The sequence below is a fragment of the Xenopus laevis genome, chromosome 2S (assembly GCF_017654675.1).
Source record: "Xenopus laevis strain J_2021 chromosome 2S, Xenopus_laevis_v10.1, whole genome shotgun sequence".
Classification (NCBI taxonomy): domain Eukaryota; kingdom Metazoa; phylum Chordata; class Amphibia; order Anura; family Pipidae; genus Xenopus; species Xenopus laevis.
In genome coordinates this window covers 14,339,790-14,356,767 of record NC_054374.1, presented here as the reverse complement: position 1 = coordinate 14,356,767, position 16,978 = coordinate 14,339,790, and positions in this window count along the sequence as shown.

Sequence of the window (16,978 nt, the reverse complement as noted above, 5' to 3'; positions counted from 1 at the left end):
AAATGTGTTAACAGTGATAGAGATGAATCTGTTGCAGGGAATATTATGCATTTACATTTAGCTCAGACACTTTATACTATGCCACATTTTAATGACTCTTGTCATTAGTAAGTGTAGTGTAGTAAGAGTTAGGAGCTAGGGATGAACAAATGACCAAAGACTCTTATGTTTAATTAAAAGATGTTGCATGTTTTGAAAAATGCCAATAAACAAATACCCCATTGAATTCAATGCATTTGGCATTTTTTTTGCCATTTTGTCCTTTAGTAGAAATGGTTTGCATTTATGGTAAGGCCATAAAATCCCAGGCGTAGAGCGGCATGCCACCCAACCACATCTTCTGCCTAATTTCTACTTGCACAGAGGACTGAGTGCACTGCAAATTTCACTTTTACTTGTATATTCCATTCACAGTCCTCAGTACTGATGGGGACAGGGATAGTGTGTGCAAGTGTGCACCTGGGGGAGCGGGGGAGCGAACAGACAGCTTAGGGGCATCAGAAATAGAAATCCAGCCATGGGTTTTTGTACTCCTCAAAGGAGTACAAAATGGTCAGGTATACAACCCTAAGGGGCAGATTTATCAAGGGTAGAATTTTGAAGTGTAAATTACTTCGAAATTTTACCATCGAATTAAAATACTTCGAATTCGAATATCGAAGTCAAAGTATTTTTCACCGAATTTGGCCATTGAACGATCGAAGTAAAATCTTTCAATTGAACGATTAAATCGTCTGAACCGAACGATTAAATCGTCCGAATCCAACGATTAAATCGTCCGCATCCAACGATTAAATCTTCCGAATTGAACGATTCGAACGATTTTAGCGTACGATCGAGCGATTTTACTTCAAAGTGTAAAGATGTAGAAAATGGTTGTAGAAGGTCCCCATAGGCTAACATAGCACTTCGGCAGGTTAAATTTGGCGAAGTATTAAAGTCAAAGTTTTTTTAAAGTGCAAGTACTTTATCGATTGGTCGAATATTCAAACTATTTTACTTCGAATCGAATTCAAAGTAAATTCGAAGTTGTAGGGGCACATTTATCAAACCCTCAAACTCGACCCTCGAATATAAATCCTTAGAATTAGAATATCGAATTTGTAGGTTTTAGTGCAAATCCTTCGATCGATCGATCGAAGTAAAAATCTAATGATTCGAACGATTTTTAGCGAAGATCGAAGGATTTCTCTTCGCACAAAAAAAGGCTACAAAAGTGCTGTGGAAGGTCCCCATAGGCTAACATTGTACCTCGGTAGGTTTAAACTGCCGAAGTAAGTATTTTTAAAGAGACAGTACTTCGACTATCGAATGGTGGAATAGTCAAACAATTTTTAGTTCGAATCGCTCAAATCGAAGTCGAAGGTCGTAGTAGCCTATTCGATGGTCGAAGTACCCCAAAAAATACTTCAAAATTCGAAGTTTTTTCCATTTGAATCCTTCACTTGAGCTTAGTAAATGTGACCCGTGGTATCCTATTTGATGGTCGAAGTATCCAAAAAATTACTTTGAATTTCAAATTTTTTCAAATTCCCTCGAATTCACTTTGACCCTTAGTAAATCTGCCCCTAAGTTGTTCTAAAGCATGTTCCCTGTAATCTATTTAAGATGTAAATTGATAACACCTATATTTGTTCTATGCTTTGTGTTTTGTGAGTTCAGACATAAACCGTTAAGGGTTGGTTTATTTATTGTTAGGATTACATTGTACCATAATTTGCCTACAATGTGGCAAAGAATATTTCTTCTCAGTCACGCCTTTTTGGTTGTGAGCACAGTAATTTCCTTACTTTCTTCTAAAGAAAAAAATGTAAAAAAATATATTAAAAAACGTATTGACTAAAATTAGGTTTCATAAAATAACAACTAAAAATTATAGAGAAAAAATGTGGCAATCTGCAAAGGGTTCACAGTAAATTTCAAGCCGTCCTCAGAACAGGGGGCCTGTTTATCAGCATTCAAACTCAAGTTTTTAGTTGTTGTTTTTTTTGCTGTAAAACCCGTGTATAGGATTTTGAATTTAGTTTTGAAGAAATGTGAATGTGAAAGATTTAAGTGTAAAAAACTCAAAAAAACACTCAACTTGTAAGTCAATGGGTTGTCGTAGACAAACCTTTTTAACATTTTTTCAATTGAATTTTTTCTAAAATTTTAGAAATTTGTAGACTCACTGAAATTCAATTTAGCTGCATGAAAATTTCATGTTTTTTATTGATCCTGCTTTCAAAATTCCAGTTTTTTAAAAAAGTGCAAACTCGACTGTGTTGAGTTTATAATTTAAAACAATTAAACAATTGCCAAATTTGAATTTCAAAAAATGTACTCAAGTTTTAGGTGTTTAAATTCAACATGTAAGGGATGTTTTTCCTCGTATGATTACATTTTACCCTGTATGAAAAACTAAATTGGATAAAATCTTATATTGCAAAAGACTACTTTGAGGACTTACCTAATAAGTATTGTGATGGAGCTGATCCAGTAAAATTTTCAATAAAGATAGAAAGCAAACGTTTCAAATAATGTTGACAATACATATATATGCCCTACAGAATATGTTTTTACAAATATAAATGTGTAATTACATACAGTAGTACCGGTGTATTATACTATATTGTCTCACTTTACGGGGCAAATTCACCAAGGGTTGAATATCGAGGGTTAATTAACCCTTGTTATTCGACTGGGAATTAAAATCCTTCGACTTCGAATATCGAAGTCGAAGGAGTTTAGCGCAAATAGTTCGATCGAACGATCGAAGGAATAATCGTTCGATCAAACGATTAAATCCTTCGAATCGAACGATTCGAAGGATTTTAATCCAACGATTGAAAGGATTATCCTTCGACCAAAAAAACATAGGCAAGCCTATGGGGACCTTCCCCATAGGCTAACATTGAGTTCGGTACGTTTTAGATGGCGAACTAGGGGGTCGAAGTTTTTTCTTAAAGAGACAGCACTTCGACTATTGAATAGTCGAACGATTTTTAGTTTGAATCCTTCGATTCGAAGTCGCCCATTCGATGGTCGAAGTAGCCCAAAAAACACTTCGGAATTTGAAGTTTTTTTACTTCGAATCCTTCACTCGAGCTTGTTGAATTGGCCCCTACATGTATTTTAGAGTTATCAACAAGAAAAGAAAGAAAGAAAGAAAGAAAGAAAGAGAGAGAGAGAGAGAGAGAGAGAGAGAGAGAGAGAGAGAGAGAGAGAGAGAGAGAAAAGAAAGAAAGAAAGAAAGAAAGAAAGAAAGAAAGAAAGAAAGAAAGAAAGAAAGAAAGAAAGAAAGAAAGAAAGAAAGAGAAAGAAAGAAAGATTATGCAATTTGTGAGTATATAGATGCTTTGTTAAATTTGATCAGTGAGCTGTAAATCCTGTTCAGGGTGAAGAAAATGATGAAAAAGAAAGATTTTCATTACTCAGCATTTAAATTATTAAGTGATTTGATATTGTTCTGTTATATATTTGACTATGGAATTATTTATGTTTAATACCCATGGCAAACACTGCATCAGTACAATAATGCTCTCATACGGTTGTCTTAAAATGATCATCTGTTCATCATAAATTAATTGTAAATATCAATACAGGGCTTTCAAATAAGTAAGTTCTCTCAAGTAAGCAGACTGGCTAATGGAGGAATCATTCTGTAAATGCCAAATTATACAGCTCAGCCTGAAGTCCCAGATTCTTACTGATATGTCCTGAATTTTTCTTTAATCTCCTGACCACTGACACCGGAAAAAGATACAACGTTTTTGAAACTTAATTAAATAAGAGGGTTTTTTTGCAGATAGCCCAGAATACAGAAGACAGACCAGAGTTTGAAGCATGGAGATGTGTGGGAGGTGTAGACTTGATTCACTGATTTATGATTATTTATTTAAGTGATTTGTGCCTTCACACTCTATGAGACATATTTTCTAAATGGCGAAGTGGCTAACGCTAGCGAAAATTCGCAGATTTACTAACGGTCACTGGCGGTCGCTGGTGTAATTCCGCACTCTAATGCCAGGCCAGGTGCTCTGGTGAAAGAGCGTTACTACAACTACTCTGGTTTTCATAAAATATAATGCAAAGTGTGTATAAACTAGCAGTTATACCTTTCACAAAATTACAAATAGTGCAAGTCCATTCACTCAATCTAGTTTTCAAAAAATATAGAAAGTGCAGAGAGTGTAACAACATGTTTAAAAAATAATTGCTATAGTAAGCAATTCATTTTTATTTTACATTAACAATTAGTTTATATAATGTGATCTTTATCCAAAAAATTGCTTGAAGTGCAAATACAAACACAAAAATCTCTTTGTGCCCATCAACACCAATCGCCTCGACTTACTGTAAGTCTCACAGTTTACTCACAGACGGAGATATCTGATATATTTCAGGCTTCTCGTTTGTTACTACAGGACCACAATAGGGGGCACATTTATCAAGGGTCGAATATCGAGTGTTAATTAACCGTCGAATTCGACCCTTGAATTTAAATTCTTCGAATTCGAATATCGAATTTGAAGGATTTTACGCAAATCCTGTGATCGATCGTTCAAAGTAAAAATTGTTCGATGGAATGATAAAATCCTTCGGATCGAACATTTCGAACGGTTTTAAGCGATCAATCGAAGGATTTTTCTTCGATCAAAAAAAGGCTACAAAAGTGCTGGGGAAGGTCCCCATAGGCTAACATTGTACCTCAGTAGATTTAAACTGCCGAGGTATGTAGTCGAAGTATTTTTTAAAGAGACAGTACTTCGACTGGTCGAATAGTCGAACGATTTTTAGTTCGAATCGAAGTAGAAGGTCGAAGTAGCCTATTCGATGGTCGAAGTACCCAAAAAAATACTTCGAAATTCAAAGTTTTTTTCATTTGAATCCTTCACTCAAGCTTAGTAAATGTGCCCCCTAGGTGTTTTTTTATAACCTTGCCATGTATATACTAAAAGAAAACCCATCATAAAATATCATAGATAAAACCCATTTTTATTGTGTTACATAAAAACTGATTAAAACTCACAATTTTAGGCAATCAAATATGTCCACATATAGGGGTATATTTATCAAAGTGTGACGTTCGAAATCACCACAGTCCTCTAGAGTGAAATTCCGCCACTCTCCATTCATTTCTATGGGATTTTGAAAGGTGTATTTATCAAAGGATGAACTTTCACTTTCACCCATTGATAAATGCTCTTTTAAAAATCCCAAAGAAATAAATGGAGAGTGGCAGAATTTCACTCTAGAGGACTGTGGTGATCTCTTACGTCACTCTTTGATAAATATACCCCACAGAGTTCACAAGGATGTTAAAGACAGATACCCGGTGGGTTCCGGGTATCTACCAAACCTGGGTAGGTTCCCGCCTCCTCAATGAAGTCAGCCTGCTAATTTTTATACAATTGTAACTAATAAGAGTTTCTGAAACTTAATTGAATATGAGGCTTTCGGTAGAGTCCAGAATACTAAGCACCTACATTAAGATACTATTGTAACTAATAATATAAACAAGTCTTGGAACTGAGATTCCCAGCTCACAGCAATTTAACCTTTATTATCACAATTTAAATAACACATATAATATGACCCTTAAACCTTTAGAAATCTTTTCAAACTTTCCATAACCTGCCAAATTTAGAAAAATTGACATGGTATTTAGGGGGTGTGTCCACAAAAGTGGTCAAAAATTACACTAAACCTAAAGCTTACATCTGGTTTAAAGGTGGCGGTAGCTACAGGGTTCCCTGCATCATTAGGCACAACTGCTCTTGCACTTGCATCCAGGGTATCTGTATAGCACCCTCAGTGACTATAGCATTGTTAAATATGGTGGTGTTTGTATGCTTTGCCCCAGTAATTTTCTTTGACCCCCATATATTTGGTTAATATGTAAAGAATAGACATGTATCTCCAAACCATTATTTTCAACAAATTTAGTAAACTGAAATCACAAAAAAAAAAATCAAGGTCATGAGCTACTGTACAGGCTGCTTAGTGAAACCAATCTGTAAGGCAATTTCTCTCATAAGCGCTTAATCTATACCTTATCAACATATAGCTCTAAGAAATTCATTTCTGGAAAATAATAATCTGTTTCTCTGACCACTAAATAACCTTTACTTTGCATACAGTTATTAATGCTTCCACATTTTATTAAAGAAATATACAAAAAGGAGAATACAACAATGCCATTTCCATATATATATATTTTTATATATATATATATATATATATATATATATATATATATATATATATATATATATATCTATATCTATATATATATATATGTCCAGGAACCTAAAACAGGATCTGTTGAGGCCGAATATGACAGCTGCCAACCCCTGTACAAAGCTCTGCTGCGCTGGTCTGTGGGGGGTGAGGGAAGGCAATTATATGACTTAGATGAGTGTCAGGTGTAGAGGGAACTGTTGTTCTCCTCATTATTCATGGAATAATTGTAAGCACCTGATCCATTAACTATTTTTTTTTGAGGACATGCACTAGTTTGAGCTTTTCTCTCATAATATTAGAACAGTAAAATATACTTTCATAGACTCAAAATTTAATTTGTATTACTAAGTGAATTCATTTTCCAAAGTAAATTAATAATCTGGCACAAACAGTGCAATAATTCTGTTGGAAGTGGAGCTGAGTTATAAAACATCACTTACAGTTTTTTTAAACTGTAATGCAAGCTTTATTTTAATACATACTACTTTGGAGAACATTGTTATTGACTTTGAAAAATTTTTTTGAATGGACGACAAACAACTGAAAAACAATTGTGTGATGGCTGCATTTTGTAGGCGTTCTTTTAATTAGTGATGGGCGAATAAATTTGACAGGCATGGATTCTCTGAGAACTTCTGTGTTTCACTGTTGGCTAATGTTTTTGCAAAACGGCAGGGAAAATTAGCCGGCGAAAAATCCACCACGTCCACAAAAAATTTGTCAAGTGTCAAAATTGGCACGAGCATAAATATTGGCCCCTCAAAATTATTTGGACAGCCATTGACTTTAATGAATTTGGTCAAAATATTTTGACGTCCATTGAATTCAATACGTTTCACAAATATTTTGCAGTTTTGCAATTTTTTCCGCCGTTTTGCTAATTTTTCGGCAAATCGAAACAGGACAGATTCATCCATCACTACTTTTAATATAACATTTACTGTTACTGGAACAAATTACATATTTGCATTTATATATGTAAGCTTTTTCTCACAGGTTCAGTGTTGGACTGAGGTGTCCAGCACCCACCATGGCTGGTCCTCCACCCCTGTCCTGAGTGACCAGAGACCTAATGCCACCCCCTCCCCACCAAGTGCAACGCGTACATAAAAGTTCCATCATGAAGTAACAATCATGCCTAAGCCAGTAGGGCCCAGGAGGGCCAGGGTCCACCAGGTTTTTTCCTGTTGTCCCTCTGGCCCAGTATGAACCTGCCCAGGTTCTTCACTAGTAGTTCTCCCACATCATGACCTGACAACATCTGAGTAGTGGAGAGCTCCACCCGAAGCCAAAGACGGCAGAGCAGGCTGAGACCAGAACCTTGGAGAGAGTTCTCGGCGAACACAGGAGCCAAACGTGTGCGGATAGGACGGGAGAACAGTTAGCGGAGTCAAAGATCAGGCCGGGTCAAACCAAACGGGCAATGAGGTACCAAGTCAGGAAACTGAAACAAAGTTGTGGTCAAGAGTCAAGGTCATACATGGAGAAGAGCACAGCCCAATTCAGATCAGATCTCTACTTCTGTAAACATGAGTGACATTTCTGAAGCTTTCCCTTAAATATAAGAGCAAACTAGTACAGTACTCCAGCCAATCAATGCTTAGGCCAAATGGCCAGAACCCTTGTACTGTTCTGTTCAGGAAGGTCTGATCATTCAAACAATCTGACCAGCATGAAATGAAAAGGAGCCTGATAAAAACACATTAACCTCAATTGAGAAATAATGGAAATGAAGAACAGATTTAATGTACAGAATTATTTTACATATTTCATTACAAGAATGGTTGAAATAGTAATATGTTACCTAAAAAAAACTGTGCACACTTTGACTATGCACCTTCATAAACCTTATACATCTTGCCAAAAACTGTCCCAACATTTCTAATAGAAAGCTAGCATAAAAGTTATAGCAATTTCAAAATGAAATTATTCCATAGCAAATTCTGTATTCACATTATTGACCATTAACAGAAAACCTACAGATAAATCCCACATATACAAATGTTAAATTGTCTCCAAGATTAGAGGCTGGTTCTTGAAGCATTAGTTGTGTTGTGGTTCTAGGCCCTTTATAGATACAATATATGTTTTGTATGGTTGTACCCACATTCTTTGAAATTTAAACAAATCAATTGAAATCTTCTTCTGCTCAGTAATTTCCTCTTTAGTAATGAAGTTTAATTTATGCTTTCGCCTATCACCTATTAACATGAAATGAGTTTCTGAATGATTTATATCTGACATCTTAAAAATATGTGAAATAAATGAGGTAAATGACTTTAAATAGGACTATGACATGAATGGTTGAAATTTAATGAATTTTATCACCTAGCGTATGTCAAGATAATTAAAACTGGCACCCTGAATGATTGCAATATTTTGGTAGTGGCAAATACCAAGTTTTTTAGAATATTATTTTGCTTAATAGAATTAAGCAGGATTTCTGACTTTATTTTTATACTAAGGTATACTGAGTGCAGTGAATGGGAGAAGTGGAATAAATATTTGTTAACTATATCCTTGCCCCCATCTGTGGTTGACCTGCAGAAATCTGTAATCCTGTTGTTTTATCTGTGGAACTCTAGTAGAGATCATGAGGGACAGATACAGAAAATACTTATACAGCTATATGACCCATTATATGGAAACATGTTATCCTTATGGTCAGCCATCTCCCATTGATTTCATTTTAAGCAAATCATTGACATTAACTTGAACTTAATCCAGCTAAGGTGTGTGTGTGTGTGTGTGTGTGCCCGCGTGCGCAATGAGGTACAAAATCCATGAACAGAGGTGAAATCAATAAATGAAACAGCATATTATGTAAATGTCAAAAACAAGTCAATTCTCAAAAAAATATTCTCTATTTATGTTATGCAGCAGCAGAAGGATTAAACATACAAAATTGTAGTATATCTTAAGGCTCATTATTTAAGATCTTCTTTGTATAATGTCTCTGCAACATGCAACAATAATTGCAGTTTGTGAGGAATTTCCTGGTTTTGAACCAAGGACCCATTATGTTCCAGGCATTGATCCTCCTGCTTGAGCCACAGGAGGCAGTGTGGAGTGGCCTGGCTCTGAAAAGATGGCTGTTGCTTTACTGCCTCCAGGTCAGCCTTCCTTAGTTTACGCCCTCTATCCAGCGAGGGAAATTGCTCTTTTCAGGGCTATTTAAGCCTGATTCCCCAACACCTCTGTCCGCCCTATGCTCACTGTGTTTGCCATACTCTGCCTGCCCTTTGCTCCGTGTGTGTGCCATACTCTGTCTGCCCTATGCTCACTGTGTGTGCCATACTTTTGCTTGCTCTATGCTTTGTGTGTATGCCATACTCTGCCTGCCCTATGCTCACTGTGTGTGCCATACTTTTGCTTGCTCTATGCTTTGTGTGTATGCCATACTCTGCCTGCCCTATGCTCACTGTGTGTGCCATACTCTGTCTGCCCTATGCTCACTGTGTGTGCCATACTTTTTCTTGCTCTATGCTTTGCGTGTATGCCATACTCTGCCTGCCCTATGCTCACTGTGTGTGCCATACTCTGCCTGCCCTATGCTCACTGTGTGTGCGATACTCTGCCTGCCATATGCTCCCTGTGTGCCCTACTCTGCCTGCACTATGTTCCCTGTGTGTACCGTACTCTGCCTGCCCTATTCTCCTTGGGTGTGCCATATGTGGCATACATACATACATGTTCACCATGTAATGCAGAAAAATTCCAGCCCTCGGTACCACAGAAGTTGGACAGCATTGCTTTAAATCATATTGACTTTGCCCTTATAACATCAAAACACGAAAATGTTTTAAAAAACTCTAAAGTAAAAGTTGGTTGCCATCCAGCTATGAGGCAACTATTGTTTCTCATTGTACTTCAATGCAACCCAGGTCGTGCAATTTCAAAGCAGGGTTTATCCTTCTTGGGTGCTATTTTCATGTCCACCACTAGGTGGTAGGGACTAGGGAGCAAATGGTTTCTGACTTTGTTTTGATCTCTATAATGCTGAAATATTCTCCAGCCATCAGGAAACCTGCTTTTTTGGAAGGGTAAGGGGGTTGGGTATCAGAAATGATTGCATCTCATTGTATTTGATGTATTTGGGGCAAAAGTTCCCACTGCCTCTCTGTGTATTTATTGAATATGGTGCTATGGTTCCCACTCTTTGTATTTAATGTCTTTTGTGCTCTACTACTTACATACACCCATTTAATTGTATAATGTATTTAATGTATTTATGATCTGGAGTTATTGTTTATAGTCAGTGGACCATTGTTTACAAGTGAATATTGTGTGTATGTATATATATATATATATATATATATATATATATATATATATATATATATATATATATATATATATCCTTTACTGTACAAGCTAATTGAGGTGAATGGCACATGGGACATGGGACAATTTCTACAGTATAAATGGCAGAGAAATGCCTGAAGCCACCCTAAATTATTGGGAGGCAGTATGGGCAGTTTTGTCTGTTCACTCACTTGCTAAAATTCAGGACTTTAGCAGCAGTGGCATTAGCCCATGAAAGCACTCTCAGTCAATCAGTTTAGGCAGCTGAATCCTTCAGCAGAGGTGCCAGGTAGCTATATGGCTACCTTCCCATCGTACTGTTGATAGACTGATAATGGGCTGCTGGGGGGTTGGGTGATATCACTCAACCTTGCAGTAAAGCAGTAAAGAGTGTCTGAAGTTAATTAGAGCACAAGTCACATGACTGAGGGCACCTGGAAATCTGACAACATGTCTAGCCCCATGCCAAATTTCAAATTTCAAAATTAAATATGAAAAAAATATTTTTGCTCTTTTAAAAAACATATTTCAGTGCAGAATTCTGCTGGAGCAGCACTATTAACGTGATCCTTTCTGAAAAACCAAAATGCAATTGGCTACTACATAATACAGGGTTTGAGCAAACTTTCCTGATGTACATAAGCCCTTGTCTAAATAGGTACAGTGTATTCCTTAAAAATGAGAAACTGAAACAAAAGGTTACCTCATTTTCCAAAATTCTTTCTGTTTACATACAAGGAAGGTCTGTATGAAGTATTAATCAATTTAAAAATATAAGAAGAATGGTTTAATATTATAAACACATGTAAGAGAAATGTTTAATTTAAGAGGAATAATTATAAAGAATGAAAACACTAGTATAAAAAAAAAAAATAGAAAAGAATCCAGTGTCAATTGCAATTCACATGGTCTCTTTAATAGGGGAATTGAAATGATATGCAGAGTTATTAACTTCATGCCCTACTCACACATATCAAGTAGAGTTCTCAGGCTGTCAAGATGATTCTGGATATTTCCTTGAGAGGAAACATTAATTCACATGGATGTTTCCATATTAACATGCTAATTTACTTGACTCCATCACATTTTGGGATCTGTCTATTTCAGTTTACATAAATTACTTCTTTGTTTGAGCAAACATTACTATTGAAATAACTTTAAACATGATAATGCCAAATGGTAAGATTGTTCTTACTCCATATTATAAACATATTACCTTGATTACTAGCAGCACCCATTAATTATAAGCAACATGGTAATCTTCTGATAGATAAAACAACCAATGCTACTAAGTAGAGCCAGTGTTAAGATGAGAGGACTCAGCAACCACAGTTCATTCCACTTAAAAATTAGCTCCTAATTTGTAACTTTCATAATTAAGAGTATTACTCAATAAAGATTTAAATGCTAGTTTATTGCCATGGGCTGAGGGTTTCAAATGATCCACTCCATAAGAGCTGTATAAGGGTTTTTTACTGTAATTTGGATCAACATTCCTTAAGTCTACTTAAAAGCTTAAACATTAAATAAACCCAATAGGTCTGTTTTCCATTAATGTAGATTCTATCTTAGTTGAGATTAAGCACAAGGTACAGTTTTATTATTACAGAGAAATATTAAATAATTGTAAAAATAATTTAATTATTTTCTGAAAATTGAGTCTTTTTTGGAAATGGCCTTCACTTTCACAAATTCACTATCTGGATATCGGGTTGTCAGATAATTTAGCAACTAAAAATTAACTATGTAACTATGTAACTATGTAACTATGTAATTTAATGGATAGTTCCTTTTTTATTTTATGGAAAATTATTATGAAATAAAATATATCCTTCCATTTTGTCCAAAAGTAGCAGTTATATTATGCTTTGTGGCTTTAATTTTTGCTCTCTGTAAAACAAAACAATCTGCCTACTGTATCAACACAGAATTATAGTATTTAACACAATTTAATTTAACACAAGCAAGCATAATTAGGAAAAACATTACTCCACAGCAGTTTTACAATATCCATTCTTATAGAAAAACTAGTTGAGAGGATGAATATAAAATTTAAATACAACAATAAAAAATGAAAAATGTGGCATATTAGCATATACTCAAATACTAAATATTAAGGTCCTTTGTCACATGCAGGTTATGCCAATATTTTTTATACTTACAGCACCTTTGGTCAGTATCAGTCCCTGCAGGGAAGAGAACTTGTACAGCAGCAAGGAGGTACACCCAGCTTTCAGCCTTGAGGGGAATCTCTACATCCTTAGGTCTGTACACTTAGTCCCTACTGCTGAGTAATTAGTACCCGGGATCATAATCCCACTCAACTCCTCAGAGGAGCCTCAAGCTGCTTGGCTAAATAGCCTTACTATCTGTCACTGCTAGAGTGAACTCTTAAGATGAGTAGCCTATCCTTGCTAGACCTGACCTGTCTAGGTTCCACTGGAGCCATGCCTGCCTGCTCAGACCAGGGCTTGCACAAAATGGACCTTGAGCACATGGCTGCCCAGGACTTTATACTTTAGCACAGTGCCATTTACTGGGCAGTGATAGAACACCAAGGGGCATAGCTTTAAGCAGGATAAGGAAACAGGTCCCCCTCCTAACTGTATTTTAGGACCCAGTTAGGCATCTATAGCACTAGGGGACTGCCTGCTAAATAATACTGGGAGACTAATTTACCAGTCCCCTACATTGCTTAACATTTACAAATAATTAATTAATTTTGTTTCCTTTACTGGATGTATTTCCATTAATATGGAGTTTGCAGCTTTGGCACTTCAATGTTCATCAGATTATTCTATTGCACAAGGGCATCAAATTTCATGCTGGAAGAAAATATATATACTCTAACTTGATCAAATGTATATGGCTTTCACTACCAAAATCAATATCTGTGACAACCTAGTCAACAGTGTTTGTAAGCATGAAGCAAGTTAAAATAAAGCATTTCTATTGCACTTTTCTCCCAAGGGAACCTAAGGCATTTTACAGAAGCTATTTTGGTTCATAATCAGTATGCTGGGAGATAAATAAACTGTCCAAGGTCACAAGATACTGATAGAAATTTGAACCAGTGTCCCCAGCATGAAGTTGGGTTCATTTGACAACAGGACACAAGCCTTAGATCAGTCATGGAAGCCCTCCCTAAGAACTACAAAGCAACCCATCAACCTGCTTTAACTTAAACCATGAACAATATTTTTTTTAAAAAAATCACTTCTTTCCCTTTATGTGGTGACACATATAAATGTGTTATGTATCTTTTCTCATTATGTTTCTTATCTCATTATGTAAAACAACTCCCCTTCCTCCATTGAGAAAAAGAATCAATTCATTTCTACTTCAGACCTTTTTATTTGGAATGGTCACATTTTTTCGCCTTGTTTCCCCGCGGAAATTATGCCCATAGTCATGTATGGGTCAAAAAAAAAAATTATGCTTGTCAAAAAATAGATTCAATTAAAAATAGACTATGGGGTATATTTATCAAAGAGTGAAGTTAATAGTGAAGTTCTGCCACTAGAGTGAAATTCCGCCACTCTCCATTCATTTCTATGGGATTTTTATTTCACCCATTGATAAATACGTCTTTCAAAATCCCATAGAAATGAATTGAGAGCTGCGGAATTTCACTCTAGTGGCGGAACTTCACTCTTTGATAAATTTACCCCTATAATGGGCATTTTGGCAAAACAAAACGGATCAAATTCGCCCAAGCCTACTTTTTATTAGACTAGAGAATCATCCATGTGAAGGCTTTATAAAACATGAACAGACCAAACCAAAACCACTCATTTTCCCCATAAAACAATTAGAAGACAGCAACATTAGGTGGGCAAGCAAAAGCTGGTGGACATAATGAGTGCCTGTCTTTCAGGTAAGCGTAATAGAAGAAAAACCGGCACTCAGAGCTCAATGCATGCGGGCAAAGCCCTGCGTGTTTATTACAACGTTACGTTTCGGGGGCCCGCCTTTCCAGCCTAGGGAATGTACCCATTGGCAAGTAATCCTATTACCAAACTAACTACCTGAAATCAGATGCAGTACTGCTTGTTTTTAACATGATTTTATATATTTTCATGGCATGGTTGTGAATAAATATTGTCTTTTAACACTATATTGATACAGTATATATTTTGTCATATTGCATTACCCAGCAGCAGGAGTCTGGTTAAGTGACAATTTTGGTTTAATTACACCTATTACCAAACTGTGACCTGGGATCCTAGAAAATGAGGGAGAGTGGGTGGCAATGTACAGAATCTCACTGCTGTCCTACCCAGTGGAAAGGAGGATGTGGCTGTGCTACTTAAATTTTTCTCTTCCTGAACTCTCCCAACCCACTTTAGTTCCTCCCTAACTTCCTGTACTTTAGTTCCTCCCTAACTTCCTGTACTTTGCTCAACCTCTTCATAAACCTATTTCCAACCTAATCTCCTAATTCCTCTATCTGCAGTCAGAGCTCCCCTACTGAGGAGTCACATCGCCTTACAGAGAACACAAGGCTCCCTTATGTAGACTCATGCTGCAGCCCTGTAATTTCAGGATGCACATACTGTATCTTTGGGATATTTTTTATTCACCCAGTGTACAGACACCTAAAAATAGAATTTTGTGGACTTGTTATGTAGCTTTAGTTAAACTATTTTATTAGTAAATTTATTAGTAATTTCCATATTTTTTTAGATTGCACAGTAGAAAAGGTGCCTGCACTTTTGTATGTACTTCTGAACATGCACAGCTGGTCCAGCAGAAGATTAAGTTACCCATACACTAAAATAAGTGATTGATGGCAACATTTTTCATCTAGTAGTTTTGTTCCATAATTACAAACATGATATGCAGTGCTAAATCCCTTTCCTGACAATAAATTGAAGGGTTGTTCTGACTGAGTTATGAAAGAAATTATGAACTAATTTTTGGAAACAACATCTGTTATATGCATGCAAAGAAAGCTTTCAAAAGATAAGAATAATTTAATTCCTTCTGTGGCAAAGTTATTTATTATTAAAACATCCTAAATACACTGCATTCACTATGTCTATTAGAGCAAAAATCAATCATGTTTAATTAACAATTATAATATCTGGAACAGGTTTTTAAGGATGCATATGATCTTTAAAAAAACTTCTTGGGCTATAAACATTTTTTTTTGTGTTTGGGGGATCTCATTGAGTACATGGTCAGACTCATCATAGAGCTCAATCAATTGTTTGAGGTTTGCCATCTGCCTAAAAAAGAAATGCAATAAAGCAAATTAACAGCCTGCATAAGATGAGAAAAATTTGGAAGTGAGTGAAAAGATTTGTGCTTTTACAAAATTCTGACATGTTAGAAACTAATAATGACAAAGGGACTCAATTGACCCTTCACGTTCAGCCATCCAAATGAATCCCATAAAAAAGAAAAACTCCTGACATTTCACAAAATATGCAAAAAGTGGGATGTTTCTACCTTCTCAGAAGATAAGGAATTGAACTGCTTGAACTGATACCCCTGACATTACATCCCTCTATTTCTCCACCCCAGCCCAGCTTTCCCCTGCCTTAACTCATTCCTTCTTACACATCAAAGCTGCATCTGATTCTGGCAATCTCTAAATATAAACCAGTGTAATCTGGCTGCTGGTCATGCAGATCCCTTATTGTGCAGCCCCTGCATTTGTAGCTCCAGAGTTTCCTTTTTGGAAACATTGAGCTAAGTTTGGAACGGGAGGTGGAAAGAGGGCATAGCAGAAGTAGTGCATGGTTATCAGATGTGATGTTTTATTTAAAAAATGTATTGTCTAGAATATCTTTTAAGGATTAAGGCAGTGATCCCCAACCCCTGACTCACAAGCAACATGTTGCTCACCAACCCCTTGGATGTTGCTCCCAATGGCATTAAAGCAAGGTGCTTATTTTTTTAATTCCAGGTTTGGAGGAATGTTTTGGTTGTATAAAAAACATGTTTACTGCCAAACAGAGCCTCCTGTAGGCTGCCAGTCCACATAGTGGCCACCAATTGTCAATTACAGCCCATAATTGGCATTCCCAGGAACCTTTTTCATGCTTGTGTTGCTCTCCAACTTTTTCTAAATTGGGGATCCCTGGATTAAGGTAATCATTGCGCAAAAAAAAAAAAACATTATTTTTTTGGCAAAAATAGTATTTGTGTGTGAATTTAGGAATTTCATCTAAAAGTTTTTTTTAGCTCAATATAGCTCAATTAATTGCTCATGTTTGCCATTTGCCAGAAATATATTAAAAAAACAAAATCAAGAAAATTAGGTGCCTGAATAAAAAGAGATTTTAACCTAAAGATTTAAAAATATATATTTAAAAATGAATGAATTATCAAAATATTTGGTTGACAAAGTTAATTATCCAGAGAACTGGATTGCAAGGGTTTGACTTTTCTGTAATTGAAAGAATTTAAAAACTACAGGTATTGGATGATTTTTCAGGAA